This window comes from Homarus americanus, unplaced genomic scaffold, assembly GCF_018991925.1.
Source record: "Homarus americanus isolate GMGI-L3 unplaced genomic scaffold, GMGI_Hamer_2.0 scaffold46197, whole genome shotgun sequence".
NCBI classification, from domain to species: Eukaryota; Metazoa; Arthropoda; class Malacostraca; order Decapoda; family Nephropidae; genus Homarus; species Homarus americanus.
Window position 1 is genome coordinate 2,827,915 of NW_024723050.1, and position 16,447 is coordinate 2,844,361.

The 16,447-nt window shown below is 40.7% G+C and overlaps 1 protein-coding gene across 4 annotated transcripts in view; it reads right to left on the reverse strand.

The window, feature by feature from the left end:
• Nucleotides 1-7,856, reverse strand: part of LOC121863264 — a 94,582-nt gene extending 86,726 nt beyond the window's left edge. For 2 of the 4 annotated variants that reach the window (XM_042361826.1, XM_042361823.1), the window contains exon 1: nucleotides 7,756-7,856. The gene's annotated coding sequence lies outside the window, so the exon portion shown is untranslated. Of the gene's footprint in view, nucleotides 1-7,498; nucleotides 7,729-7,755 lie in introns of those variants that run through there. The other 2 variants (XM_042361825.1, XM_042361824.1) reach the window with 2 other exon arrangements.
• Nucleotides 7,857-16,447: the final 8,591 nt, after the last annotated feature.

Below are 16,447 nucleotides of genomic sequence, written 5' to 3' on the forward strand. Positions count from 1 at the left end.
TAGAACCCTCAGAAAACGGGAAACATTGAGAAAGGACAACTCACCTACTCAAGGTTCCTAGACCATGTGTGGTATTGTACCCAGGTATAATTATATCATATCAAGTGTATGTATTCATAGCATTAAGGATCACTCAGGGTATGCATAAGATGAATGTTAAAGTCCAGTTGAGCCGGACTAGGGTACTGTAAGACTAAGTGTGGAGCAGGGTTTGAAGGTCCTACTATTTACGTCTGTGACGTGTAGCGAACCTAACTCCAACAGATATCATATGAAAATACATGAGAACAATGATCTGGAGGATAATATCAGAACTATGTGAGGTGTTGACAGTGATCTAGAAACTATACTGGAAAGGAAATATCGTGTATGCGTCGGTATGAATTTAATAAACCTCGTAGCCTCACGGACGTATACCCACGACAGGGTACAGTGATCAGAGAATCTGAGGTCTGTGTTCAAATAGTGCATGTGAGAGGAGGATCCCTCATTACAGTTTTATGAAGTTGATACACCCCGCCATGATCATTCGGCTTTTGTTCAAGGCGCGTCATGTACCCGCCTCAGATGCCACGTTGATATTAAAATCCCAGGCATTTAACCAAGCACTAGCAACCAAGACCTGACCTTAGTGTATAAGTTAGGATTAATATATGTGTTTATAAGAAATGAGTGACAATATACCGTAAAAGTGTTCAGGTGGAGAACCATAAGAAACAAAATGTAAAGTGAGGATTGGAAACTGTAGGCCTATGTGACGAGAAGCGGCGGGAAGCCGGCCTTAGTCTTTCCTGTTCTGCCGTCAACACAGGTCAGTGTCCTAGCGGGCTATATCCCGCCCTACAATTAGGGTTGATAAATAACAGTTACTACAGTTTAAAGCTTTGCCGGATATATAAGTGTGATAGGGATGTGTTAGGGATGGGATAACCGCCCGTCAGGCATTATTGCTTAGTCTTTCCCGTTCTGCCGTCAACAGGTGCCACGTGGTTGGTATCTTGCCGCCCGCCATTGTCTCCTTGAGCGCCACACCAGGTGGGGAATTACCCCACTATACCAGTCCACTATGAACCGGTGGATTCCCAGCGCACCACCCACATGAATAGTCACAACTAAGGAGACCTGAGAAACTGCGGTCGTCACTTGAGCGACCTATAATACCAGGCTTAGAAATAGTGCTGGTATGTCTTGAGGTACTCGTCTTTACCCACCGAGGGCGTGTGGAACGAGGGGGCCCTTTGTATACCTAAAAGTCATAAGGAGTCACATACTTGCAGGTATGGAGTGTAACAGGTGTGTTGCGATGGTGCTACTATGTATGATAACCGACGGGTGCTACGCCATCAGTGGACAGTCTGATGTGTTAAGGATATTGTAAGAAGGAACGACCGAGATACGGCGTTCACCGATTTAATAATGTGGGTGGATGACCCGCCAGTAATGTAGGAGTCTGGGGCCCAGCTGTAACCAAAATTCCGTTGTTCTTGAGGAAGGCCAATTCATGGTTTTTTTACCAGTGTGTTTTATAAGAAATAAATCAATGAAGACATGTTATGGTTTCACCCTTCTTTACCCTTATCGATCTGATCAATGGAAACCTAACCCAATGCCTAGTCCGCTCTGCCCGCTACCTAACGAGCTACATGCTGTCCAGAGGGGGTCTGGTGGCAGCGACCCTTAGAAATTAAGATTAGAGTTAAGTTATCCCCTTAGATTTAGTGACCCCAGCAATGGCAGTATATTAGGTAAATATAACACTGGGATAAAACATACCTCAACAGCCTTAACTGAATAAATGTGAGAGAAGAGGAATTATTGCCACGGACGTGTGCAGAAGACTGGGAGAGAACGGGGCTCACCAGTCACCAACGAGCAGTATGCAGGTCCAGGAAGGGTTAACCCCCCCCTGGGTTTCGAGGGATAGGAAGGGTCACAAGTACAGAAAATGGTAAGCCCTAAGTCAAAAAAAAGCCTATAGAAAACTAAAGTTATAAGGCGAGATTTTTTCATAAACTTCTCAATATTAGCCCACGCTCTTGTTAAGAAAATAAAAACTATAATTATAATTAGAGAAATTCCTACTTTTTCCCTAGGGCTTGCGCCCCCTAGGGGCGTGCCCCCCAGGTTAAGAGCCACTGTGCTAGATCAGATGTGTTACACCTCCTTTACCCATGGTGTCGACACAATACTCCCTCATATCGATCCGATGCCTTTCTACAAAACTCACTGGGTTACACCAACCCAATCTGTAACCATTACTTTCCTGACTCTCCCGAGTTTAGTTCAAGTCTCCTACTACCTCATTCCTCATTAGCCATAACAGAGCAGTATTCCCCTTCATCTAGATACTTTTTAGATCAGTGTTTATCTTCTATTGCCCACAAAGCTGATGTACTTTGGTTCTGTGAACTCACTAACGATATTGACCATTTGTATAACCTTCCTAATTATAATAGACACTGCATCAACACGTCACGACACGTGACAGTTAAATACCACCAGCCTGAGGGCAGCTTAGTCACGAGAACGTGACAAAGTTACATACCACCAGCCTGAGGGCAGCATAGTCACGAGAACGTGACAAAATTGAAGTTAAATACCACTGTACTGCGCACATCATTGTCATTCCTAAAAACCCCATTTAATTTATATTACGCTATATAACATTCAAATCCACCGCGCTTGTAGAACCTCAGAAAACGGGAAACATTGTTAAAGGATAACTCACCTACTCAATGTTACTAGACCATGTGTTGTATTGTACCCAGGTACAGTTATATCATATTAATTGTAAGTATTCATAGCATTAAGGAGAACTCAGGTTATCCATAAGATGAATAAAGTCCAGTTGAGCCGGACTAGTGTACTGTAGGACTAAGGATCAGGGTTTGAAGGTCATACTATTTACGTTCTGAGCGTGTAGCGGACATGCCTTCCACAGATATCATATGAAAATACATGAGAACAATGATCTGGAAAAGATAAATGTATCAGAACTATGTGAGGTGAAGTGACCAGAAACTATGCTTGAAAGGAAATATCTTGTATGCGTCGGTATGAACTTAATACACCTCGTATCCTCACGATATACCCAGACAGGTACAGTGATCAGAGAATCTTATGTCTGTGTTCAAATAGTGCAATGTGTGAGAGGAGGATCCCTCATTACAGTTTTAAGTGAAGTTGATACACCCCCGCCATGAACATTCAGCCTTTGTTTTAAGGCGCGTCATGTACCCGCCTCGGGTGCCACGTTGATATTATAACCCCATGAATTTACCCACGAAACTAGCAAACCAAGACCTTACCTAGTTAAATACCACCAGCCTGAGGGCAGCATAGTCACGATCATGTGACGAAATTGAAGTTAAATACCACCAGCCTGAGGGCAGCTTAGTCACAAGGACGTGACAAAGTTAAATACCACCAGCCTGAGGGCAGCTTAGTCACAAAGACGTGACAAAGTTAAATACTATCAGCTTGAGGGCAGCTTAGTCACAAAGACGTGACAAAGTTAAATACCACCAGCCTGAGGGCAGCATAGTCACGATCATGTGACAAAATTGAAGTTAAATACCACCAGCCTGAGGGCAGCTTAGTCACAAGGACGTGACAAAGTTAAATACTATCAGCTTGAGGGCAGCTTAGTCACAAAGACGTGCCTGACAAAGTGACAAAGTTAAATACCATCAGCCTGAGGGCAGCTTAGTCACAAAGACGTGACAAAGTTAAATACCACCAGCCTGAGGGCAGCTTAGTCACGAAACGTGACAAAGTTAAATACCACCAGCCTGAGGGCAGCTTAGTCACAAACGTGACAAAGTTAAATACCACCAGCCTGAGGGCAGCTTAGTCAAGAACGTGACAAAGTTAAATACCATCAGCCTGAGGGCAGCTTAGTCACCAAAGACGTGACAAAGTTAAATACCACCAGCCTGAGGGCAGCTTTAGTCACAAAGACAGACAAAGTTAAATACCACCAGCCTGAGGGCAGCTTAGTCACAAAAGACGTGACAAAGTTAAATACCACCAGCCTGAGGTTAAATACCACCAGCCTGAGGGCAGCTTAGTCACAAAGACGTGACAAAGTTAAATACCAGCCTGGGGCAGCTTAGTCACTGAGGGAGGGCAGCTTAGTCACAAAGACGTGACAAAGTTAAATACCACCAGCCTGAGGGCAGCTTAGTCACAAAGACGTGACAAAGTTAAATACCACCAGCCTGAGGGCAGCTTAGTCACAAAGACGTGACAAAGTTAAATACCACCAGCCTGAGGGCAGCTTAGTCACAAAGACGTGACAAAGTTAAATACCACCAGCCTGAGGGCAGCTTAGTCACAAAGACGTGACAAAGTTAAATACCACCAGCCTGAGGGCAGCTTAGTCACAAAGACGTGACAAAGTTAAATACCACCAGCCTGAGGGCAGCATAGTCGCATGATCGTGACAAACTTAAGTATCAAAGGCCCGATCTGGTTTTGAGTGTGAACGCTCAACGGAGTGGGTGTTACCGCAAGCGGTACATAATTATGATGACATATAAACAAATGTTATGTTAGGCTGTAACTCATGTCATGTTTATTGGGTGTGCCTGCCCGTGTACAATGTAGAGTGTCGAGATGGTGGAGATGAGAGGCCCAGAAGGAGGTTGGAGGGTGTGAAGGGAGTTTGTTTATGTATAATTATAATCACCCGACTCGGCCATAGCTGACCAGCCAAGGGGCCAGGCTATACGGTGGGCATTTCAGTATAGCTAACCATATCTTAGAGTCAATACCTACCCTGGCTTCTCACTTGAGTTTAACTAGTACTTATTGTGTACACAGGTAGACTGTGTCATTGTTTTTGTGTTAAGATTAGACTAATTACATAGCCTTATATATTGGATTAAACATTTATGTAAGAGTGCCTATGTATGACTTATTTGAAATACTAAATGAATTGTATTCAACAGGTTTGAACGAATTATAATGTTCGTGTACGACGTGAGAAGTATTATTCACCCTCTAACCGTCTGATTGGCGGTTACATTATTATTATTATTATTATTATTATTATTATTATTATTATTATTATTATTATTATTATTATTATTATTGTAGATGAGCCATTGTCTGGGAGCTACAGTAGTACCGGCCGGCGAGTGGCTGGGCCGTCACGGCTGCAAAGTGTGAATGACTGGAGATCCATGACATCTGTGCTGAGCCGACGTGTGAATGGCTAGGGATCTGTGACGTAGCGTCGGAAGATCCATGACGTCAAGGCGGAGTCGACGCCCAAGTGGCTGGTCTCGCCGACTCGCACCACCTTGATGCCGCATTTATACCTACTCATGAAAACGTTTTCTTTAAACCGGTCACATCTGCCCAAGCTCTTGTCCCGCTCGACTGTTAACAACTATTCCTGTATATGGGAGAGCGGTCATGTGTACTGTATAATTATATAGTACGTGGGTGTCCGTATATATATATATATATATATATATATGCCTTCAGTTTTCAGTGTATATAACTGCGAAGTCGCCTTGAAACGACTTTGTGTTTGTGTTTGAGCATATTCTATCCTAAAATATGCACTTAAAGATATTAATTGTTAAATAATAGTAATACACTATACCCCACCCGCTTTAGTGTCGAGAAACAACAAAGAAACAAAAGAAAAGCTGTACAAGTAGGCCTTCGTACATAATGATAATAAAGTGATTCCTCGAAACTTTACAGACGAATTGGGTGACGTCAATTCGTGTCACCTACTGTATATACTGGTGAACCGAGGCAGTTGAAGGCCCTAAAAAATATAATGCCAACATTACGAAATTTTTTACACTGACGAACCTCTTGAAAGTGAATATCATTTATAAACATGCCAACGTAAACTGACCTGCCATCATTGTCACCCTTTCCATTTATGCAATTACCAAAAAAATATGTACAAAAATGTTAAAATGTACAAAATCGAGCATGCGCAGATTCCGAGACTCAGTTAAAAAAAAACACAAATACAGACAATTTTTAATGAACTTCTTTGGAGTAAGAGCTCTCAAAATAACCTGCCATGTTGTGGCAGCTAGGTAATGAGTGTGAGCCAATTTAAGGACAGACTCGACCAATACTGGCGCATGTTTTGGTACATTTTGGAGCCCATACATGCCCATGTCCAGCATTTGCCAACAGTGCTGCTAACCGTCGAAGCGACAAACAGGCCGATCAATGGCGAATGCAAAGTGTTGCGGGAATTTTAGCAGCAAACTTAATTGACCAACTTCTCACACAGGTTGAGAGGTTACACAACCATGTACCGAACAACTCTACACATATTGCTATACGCAACAAACTTTAAAATTGACCTTGTATAACATTAACGTTATAATACAGTAGTAAGAGAACGACACTCTCTTGACACATTTGGAGAATGTACTGTTAATTCCTATTCCCATTATGATCACTAATTTATTTGGCACTAGGTTAAATTTTGGAATCTCCTGATATAAATATATATATATATATATAACGTGTGTGTATATATATATATATATATATATATATATATATATATATATATATATATATATATATATATATATATATATATATATATATATATATATATATATATACATACCAAGAGCCTTAATTAGCCTTAAAACTAACATTTTGGGGATACACATATTATTTATGTATCTAATTTGAAGCTTCGTGTAAAAAAAATTCGTTGTGAAAACTAAAACAAATGCCAACACAAATGTCAACTGCATATCATAGTATTTGTTCTAGATAATGTTTGATCTTTCTATGGCCACAATGGTTAAAATTTGATATGAAACTTAAAACTGCGCACACGGGAAATGTATTATTTAAACATTAATAATACTATGGTTACCTGGGGATGTTTCTGTTGGTTAAGTTCATTTGTTTTCGAACTTCAGAACACCTACCACAGGTGAATCATATAAACTTATTCGTTTCACTGCAAATTCCTCGAGATACACGCGATTTAAATTTCAAAAAGGCTTTCGCCATATATCAGGTCAAAATTATATAATATTTGCTAGTTCTTATCCTCAACATTATTCGTTTCCTGTAGCAGATTGTCATGAAGGTAAAGAAGCCATATTGTCTGGACATAGCAGAGCCGTGGATCCTCTTCATTGTCTCTGTCTACCATATACTGTAATATAAATCTAAATATGCACACTCGTCTTTATTACACTTTTTCTACACCTTAATCTGACTTTTATTAATGTTTGTATTTGCGCTATTAGAATTTGCGAGTACAAGTCCAATAACATTTCTATCTGCCAAGTGTACAAGTCGGCAATGAGCTGTGAATTAACCTTTTACTGCACAATCTGGGAAACTGTATTCAGAAATTATTAAGGTTTGTTACAAATTATGCTAGTGTCTTAAAACCAACCACAACATACATATGATATCACTCGGTTGGACAAGCAATGTGAATCATTCGGGGATTACACTATACACAGCGTAACTTGTGGCTTACATTGTGGCATCTAATCCGTAGTTTCCTTCACTGAAACGTCACTTTTCACATACACCTTCCCTCAACTCACAACGTTTAATCGGGAGGTCGTTGTCACAGCTCAACACATGTCTAGGCGGCATCTGTAATACTATCACACAGGCGTGACAGCCTTTCCAGTAATGTAGGATCTTCCTATTTACCGCTTGGAAGATCAGGGCAAAATTATTGAACCTAACGTTGTCAGATCCCACTCCACGGTAGTTTATGTTACTCACGAGCAGATGTTTTCCAATTGACGTCCAGCTGGGATTTTCTAGTGGAGGAGATTGAAGCTGGAGCCTTACGCTCCTGGCGGTGATAATGGTGGTAACGTTGCCTACACTTCCTTCTCGCCTTCATTTATAATTTTCTCGCTAGTAATATGTGTGATTTTATTTTTATTTTTAATCCATTCATTTTATGGCATTGGTGATATTTTCATAAACTTTTTTATAGGAATAAAATATATGTATAGAAAATTTAAAAACAATAATTAGAAACTTTGAGTGAGCTTGACAGTATGGCGAGTAGCCAAGTGTTGTATTTTGCATTGAGTACTTAATTATTAGCTTGTAGAAAGCTACAAAGTGAAATTAAAATTTGACTATATATTCATATTTGTTGTTTGAAAACCTTGATACAGTGAGCTATTTCTAAATGTAGATGTAAACGGAAGAAGCAACCCATTATTCTGCCACGTAAAGGACTACTGGTAGTTTTCATTTGCTCTATTTTGCGAACATAAATGACAGGTTATCATACAGAAGTGGATATATTCTATAAAGCCCTTACTAATGACCTAAGCAATATATCTAAGGCTGTTATTAAAATTTTAGTATAATCCTCAGAAGGTACATAATCAATCTTTTAGTGATCCTGTGGCATCTGAATCGTACGAGGCTCTGGGAATATCCGAACTTGGCTAAATTTGTATTTACGATGCGTGATATTCAGACTATGAACAGCTATAATAATTTTACGTCGGTAGCTAACCTTTATGGCGTAAAAATTTTCTAATATAACTATTAAGCTATGACAACCGTAGTGAAATTAGAACGCGTGTGAGGAGGGTGTTGCACAGTAGGATCACGTGTTCAGTCCGTGTCACCGACTCGCTGCTTGACCCTTGTAGCCAGCGTGCGATCAATGGGAGTCATGGGACTACGAGACTGCCGTTCTGTCTGTTTCCTAAAGAATTGTTACAGATAATGAAAATGGCATTATCCGAAAGGTACGCTTCCAATATTCGAAATTAAATGAATATGAAATAAAATAAAGATTTGAGAATATTCGAAATCAACATCTTAATTCCGATAACTCGATCATTCATTTTGCGATTGTTTATTTCTCGGTGAGTAAAATTTGTTTTTGTGGTTTACTTTTACTTACTTTTATCCTTTTATCCTCTTCTCCAAAAGATCGGCTCGTTAGCCGCTTGGGCGATCGGCCACGTCTCTGTTACACACTGTTGGCAAGTACTGGGCATGCACCGGCTACTGGATGTACCTGAACCCGCTCCAGTGTTGGTCAAGTCTTGTCTTGAAAGAGCTCACACTCGGTGCCGTCACAACACTTTCTGGTAGATTGTTCCAAGAGTTCACAACTCTCACTCCGAAAAAGTTTGCCCTCACAGTTTTTTGGACTTGCGGCTTCTTCAATCTTCAGCTGTGACCCTGTGGGGTACGGGTTGTTTGGGTTCTCACTCAGGATGGGATGGAGAAAGGAAACTCACAATGTGCTCTCTGTATACATGTTGTATTAGATGTACAATGCAGCTTGGTGCTGGGAAGTGGCAGCGTGGTTACAAGCGTGATGTAGAGAGAGCTGGTTGGTGAGGATGCTCAGAGGACAGTTTGTGGGTCGCCATGCTCGCCGGCAGGAGCGAGGACCGCCAGGCAGGAGGAGGAGGAGGAGGTGTTGCTTGCTGGTTGGTGTAGGTAGAAAAGAGGGAGGTCACCACGAGGTCAGGTTTTAAATAGCGGAGGTAGGCGTGGCTTAGTCGTTGACCTCCGTCATGTAAGGCGGCGCTGGTTGACCTAGACCACGAGGCATACACTGGGGAATTCGCGGGGTCGGCTACTCAGCGACAAACAGCGTTTGTAGGGGAGAAATCCACTACAACCCCTTGTGGGGCGAGCGTCTGCCAGCTCCAATTAAGGACACTTGACTGCGTAGTGCCCCTTCAGATGCTTATACACCTCTTGCCCGTCTGTAGTGTAAGCTAGGCAAGTTCAGGAGCTCCAATCTCTCAGGGTAGCTGAGGTACCGAAGGGCAGGCACCAGTGTGGTGGCCCTCCTTTGAACATTTTCAACCAACTGACAGTCCCTAGCATATCTCGTGGACCAGACGGGGTGACAGTACTCCAGACGAGGAAGCACCTCGCTCTTGAAGATCGTTACAAGGGTCGGACCATCTAGATAACTGAACAACCTTCTTATTGGACCTAATAGTTTAGTTGCCTGATTTACCTTATTCTTACACTGACTCGAGAATTTCAGTTCATTGTCAACATACACATCTAGGTCCTTTTCGCATTGTCTCAATTAATGCAGTTTCTTCGTCCAGTTGGGACATATGATACGCCTCCTTACCGTTGGTACGTCCCAGGTGCACCCTCTTACTCTTCGTGACATTGAATCTCACCAGCCATTTCTTCGACCATTCTTGAAGCACACAGAGATCTTTCTGCAGCTCTTCGCAGTCTGCTTGGTTCTTAATTTCCCTAAATAACTTGGCATCGTCCGCAAACATTTGTATGGAGGAGTGTATAGCTTCTGGCATATCATTTATGAAGCAAACAAACAACAGGGGCCAATACACTGTGTGGGGTTATGAGATATTGGTTCACACTCAGGAAGGGATGGAGAACGGAAACTCACAATGTGCTCACTGTATACATATTGTATTGGATGTACAATGCAGCTTGTTGCTGGGTAGGTGGCATGGTAATAAGCGTTGAATAGAGAGAGCTGGGTGGTGAGGGTGCCCAGAGTGAGGGCACGCGGCTTGAGGGACGCCAAGGTCGCTGGTGGGAACGGCAGCCGCCAGGCTGGCTCGGAGGAGGAGGTGTTGCTTGCTGGTGGCACTGTGTAGAAAGAGGGTGGTCACAGCGGTGTCAGGCCTTATAAGGCGTGGGTAGATAGTTGACCCCCGCTCCGTGGGCGGCGCTGGAGGCATAGGCTGGGGAATTCGAGAAGGTTCGGTGCTTGTAGGGAAGGAATCCACTACAATACTCCCCTTCCCCTCATGGCGCGGCGGGAGGCTGGAGGTTGGCAGAGTTGCGTGCCACATGTGAGGCAGAATGGGCGGTGCATGCCACATGTGGTACATAACGACGAGGGCGTGGATGAGCCGGCCGGTAGGGGGGGGGGGCAACTCTATCTACATACACGAGATCTGTGGGAGAAAAGAGGGAGAAGGTGGGTTGTGGAGGCGATGAATGTTGTGCTTCCCTCGCGACAGGCACAGAGTCCTCAGATGCGCCTGCTGGGGTGTGTGGGCCTGGGTCAGGAGCAGGGGCTGCGTTAGGAAGAGTGTCCATGACAGCAGCAGGGTGCATGACAGCAGCAGGGCCCACGGCAGCAGCAGGGTGCAGGACAGTAGCAGGGGGTACCTGAGGGAGAAAAGAGGGGTGTGTGGGTCCGCGTCAGGAGCAGCGGCAGGGGGTACTGCTGGGCCGGGGGAGGCGTCTGAGGCAGGACGGGTGTGTTGGGGTCGGTAGGACATGGTGCTTGGGGCAGGAAGAGGAGCGGCTGTCTGCTTAGAGTAGCAGAGCTGCTCTAGGGTGTCTAACCTGCGGTGTAGAGACAGTACCTGTAGAGCTGATGAGAGCTGCCTCTGCGTGGGTAAGCCAGTCTTCCATGTTGCTTGAAGACTGGGAGAGTGATCAGTTTCTCCTCCATCCTGTGTGAGTGCGAATCTCCGGGGGTCACCATTTGTAGCGTACTGTAATGTGGCCAGTGGTCATTTCTCTTTAGATGTCTATTTTTTCTTTGTATGGCCACACAAATGTACGTACATGTAGATATCTCACACTCAGGATGGGATGGAGAAAGGAAACTCACAATGTGCTCACTGTATACATATTGTATTGGATGTACAATGCAGCTTGTTGCTGGGTAGGTAGCATGGTAATAAGCGTTGAATAGAGAGAGCTAGGTGGTGAGGGTGCCCAGAGTGAGGACACGCAGCTTGAGGGACGCCAAGGTCGCTGGCGGGAACGGCAGCCGCCAGGCTGCCGCGGAGGAGTTGGTGTTGCTTGCTGGTGGCACTGTGTAGAAAGAGGGTGGTCACAGCGGTGTCAGGCCTTATAAGGCAGGTAGGCTTGGGTAGATAGTTGACCCCCACTCCATGGGCGGTCCTGGAGGTGTAGGCTGGGGAATTCGAGAAGGTTCGGTGCTTGTAGGGGAGGAATCCACGTACGTACACCTGCCCGTTATGAGGGATGGACCGTCTAGATATCTGAACGACTTTCTTATAAGACCTACTAATTTAGTTGCTTGATTCACCTTCTTCTCACAATGACCCAAGAACTTTAGTTCATTGTCAACATACACACCCAGGTCCTTTTAGCATTCAGTCTCTTTTAATGCAATTTCTTCATCCTGTTGGGACATGTGATATGCCTCCTTACCGTTCATGACATTGAATCTCAGCAGCCATTTCTTTTACCATTCTTGAAGCTCACAGAGATCTTTCTGTAGCTCTTCACAGTCTGTTTGGTTCTTAATTTCCCTGAATAACTTGGCATTGTCTGCAAACATTTATATGGAGGAGTGTATAGATTTCAGCATGTCATTTATGAAACAAGCAAACAACAATGGGCCCAATACACTGCCCTGTGGTACCCCGATCGTCAAGAGTACACATGACGATTTCGTATCTTTAATCACTACTCTGTACACACTGCTTGTAATCATGAAGAAAGTCTTCTATCCATGCTAGGTCCTTCTCCAAATCCCATACCCTTCCAGTTTAATTCTCAGCCTTTCATGGGGTATGTTATCGAAAGCCTTGGCAAAATCTAAGTACAGGTTGTACCTCTCTAGTCCGGCATTCTGTGGTCCAGACCGATTTTAGTTTGCCCAATAGCCAACACCCCTGATGTAACTCAAATGTAATTTTAGTTACAGTACCATCACTTCACTTTGGAAGCAGAATTATGGTAGCATTAAAGGTAAATGAAATAGTATTTTAACAGTATTACTTTTCTTATTTGTTTATGTCCTATCTTATGTTTTTATGCTTTATGTAGGGTGTTTCGAGGGTGAATTTCCATGGTCCGGCACCGGTCAGGTCCCGAGGTTGCCGGACTAGAGGTACAACCTGTACTATACAGACAGTCCCCGGGTTACGAACAAGTTCCGTTCCTGGGGACGTTCTTAAGTCGAAACACATGCTATGTGCATGCCATACTTACAGCACAATGTTTAAAATCCCACTATATTATAGCTTAAGTCTTTATATACTGCAGAGTATTTGGAAATGAACACAACACGTGCACAGCAGTCTCGGTTCTGTTGGTATTTCTAATTGTGAGTTGCACCTTTTGTTCTTTCTTCTTACACCTGATAAACACCATGATATCTGCAGTATACCACCTATTCGCTACATAATGTAATGAAATGGGATGAATTGTGATCCCATATGTATAACCAATAATGTCATGAGTAACCCTGCTGATTTATGCACCTTAGATACTATTTCAGTCCCGGGGTACTTCTTTGACAAAGGTGACCATGATTCAATTGGAGATTAACTTTATATAAACTGGATATACCAATTGCATGTGGATGTGGTTGATGTTGAAGCACAGTAGACTACACACAAATTTTCTTCACAAAGGAAAAGTTTATTCTATATCACATGAAATTATAACACAAGGAACTAAAAAGAAAAACAGTTCTCCACATAAACAGGAAGAAACAAAGGCGTGAGCAATGAAACAAAGAACCCAGAGATGTATAAAGAACACACGAGACAAACGATCACAAGATTCGTTAGTTGTCATAGAAAATTAACAAAAGACGTAAAACAGTAACAGCTTACTAAGTCAGTAAAGATGTAAAGTCAAAAGCCCAAAAAGCTAATTCTTGTAGTTTGTAAAGATTAAGCTAAATACCAACACTTGTATTATAGATATATTTAATTATGATAATGGCAGGTTTCCCAGTAAACTAGCAGGGGCCCATGTGTGGTGTAAAAAAAAAAAAAAATTATATATATATATATATATATATATATATATATATATATATATATATATATATATATATATATATATATATATATATATATATATGTATATATATATATATATATATATATATATATATATATATATATATATATATATATATATATATATATATATATATATATATATATATATATATATATATATATATATATATGTATATACAGTGATCCGTAATTAACTCAATCCGCTCCAGAAGGTCCGTTAACAAAAGTTCGTTAACCGAAACCATTGTTTCAATGGGTTTTTGGGTAATTGGTTCCAGCTCACCGAAAATTTCCTAAATTCAACAAAAATGGTAGAAAAGTTCACTTACTTTGAGGTGTGTATGTAGAAGGCTCCTGGATGATGATGATGATGATGGGATTTAGAATTGGGGTGGAGGAGAAGGAAGAAAAGAAGGCATTGGGGTGGAAGAGAAGTCACCCCATGGCGCCATTTCACCCATAAAATTTTAGCTCTCTGGTGTAATTCAAGATTATTTTCTTTAAATCAACACTGCACTGCATTATATATTGTCAATATGTAAAATATATTTCAAAATGACCAATAATTTGCTTGGAAACACAGAAAAAAAAGTGTTTAGTTGAAGAGAGTCTCAAGCAAGATGTTACCTCCAGTGAAAACAGAGAGAGACTAACTCCTGTTTGCTGTGTTAAGAGGCTGGATGCCGCGCATTAAACTAGTCACTTTACCTTCAATTATGTTCAATAATTGTTAAAATGACTAAAAAATTGAATATTAAACTTTTAAAATTATTGAATAGTATAAACTTCTTGATATTTACTAAAATAGTAAGGAATTTAAGCCCTAGAACCGATTAATGTATTGGCGGACTGATACTAAAGCTGGTTGCCCGGTCAGTGCAAGCAAAAACATGTTGAGGTCGGTTCGTAAGAACTTCGTTAACCGAATTTTTTTTCGTTAACCGAATTGAAGATCCTTATGGAAGGCAGTTCGTTAATCGAAATTACGTTAACCGAGGTGTTCGTTAAACGAGATATATGTATATATATATATATATATATATATATATATATATATATATATATATATATATATATATCTGTATATATAAATATATATATATATATATATATATATATATATATATATATATATATATCTGTATATATATATATATATATATATATATATATATATATATATATAATATATATATATATATATATATATATATATATATATATATATATATTTTTTTTTTTTTTTTTTTGGGGGAGGGGGATCATATGGCTTGAATCACCAAGACTACTGTAGGTGCAATACTTGTATATCCCATGTTTCTGGAAGTGGTAGATAATACAGTACAGGGTATTGTATAAGCAGATTATTACAAGGTATACTGCAAAGATTCATGATAATAGCTTTAGTGTAAGATAGTATAATAGTTTGTGAATATTCTTTCAGTTTGGTTATGTTAAGTTAGGGTAAATTTCTGGGGATAAATCATTATAAATTACATAATTGTGAGCTAATCTACATACAGTTCATCATATAGCTTATACTTTTCAATTACAGTGCAGTACTGTATCATGTAAAACCAATCAAAACTAATAATGAAACATCTTTAAAATAAGCTTAATTTTGAGGGGAAAAAATAAAACAATCATTAGTACAGTATAAAACTTTTAATGACAAGTAGCCTCTGCCAAAATAACAAAAAAGATCTACTCAACTTACGACCACCTGGACATACGACCGCCGCAGTCGTATAAAATATTTTTCAAATTACGCATTTTCGAGTACCGACGTTAGTGATCGCGCTGTGTACTGACAAAATTTTCGTTTGTAATTCCATTTAAGATGGCTGGCAAGCGTAAAAGTGAGAGTTCTCGTGGTGCGGAGAAGAAAAAGAGACACCCATTTTAGATTTTATATGTATTATTTTTGCATTTTCGACTTGACGACCTGGTCGTCGGTCCCTAACCCCGTCGTAAGTCGAGGACTAACTGTATAGTGGGCTTATACAACACTCTATATGTACTGGTAGTCTGACATTACACTTTACACGATCAAATTCTCAAACTCTTTGAGATGATGAAATATAAAAAAAAAAATATTACAAAGCAAACTGTCTCTTCTGTTCTCTCACCAACAATTTTAAAGCTGTAAACAGTCCCTTTTGAATTCTCGCTAATCCAATAATGTATTGACTGGTTCAATGCTGAGTCACTAGAGATACAGTACAGTACCTGTATACTGTACAGTTAATCTTTGTAAATCACTAATTAGAGAGACACCACTACAGGGTATGTAACAATTACCAGTAAAAGACTATGAACTATCCCACATTAAATCAATCTATTCCTTTGACAAGTGTAACACATGTAAGTTTCCTAGTCACAAAGGAGTTCAGGTTATCCATCGATATACATACATCTGATAAATAAAAATTTCTTATAATGAAAGTCTCTTTGTTGACATTTTTCTTCATACAAAAGCAAACATTCACTTTAATGAACAACAAACATATTTTAACACCATTTTCTCTTTAAAGAATGGAAACTTTTAGCTGTTTAGCTGACACATGGTAAAGATGGCTACCCAGGATACACAAAGATGAGATGCATTTATGCTCTATGTACCTGCACAATGTTCCTTGTTTTTAATATATTTATATAGAGTACAGCATTATTTTTACAAGACA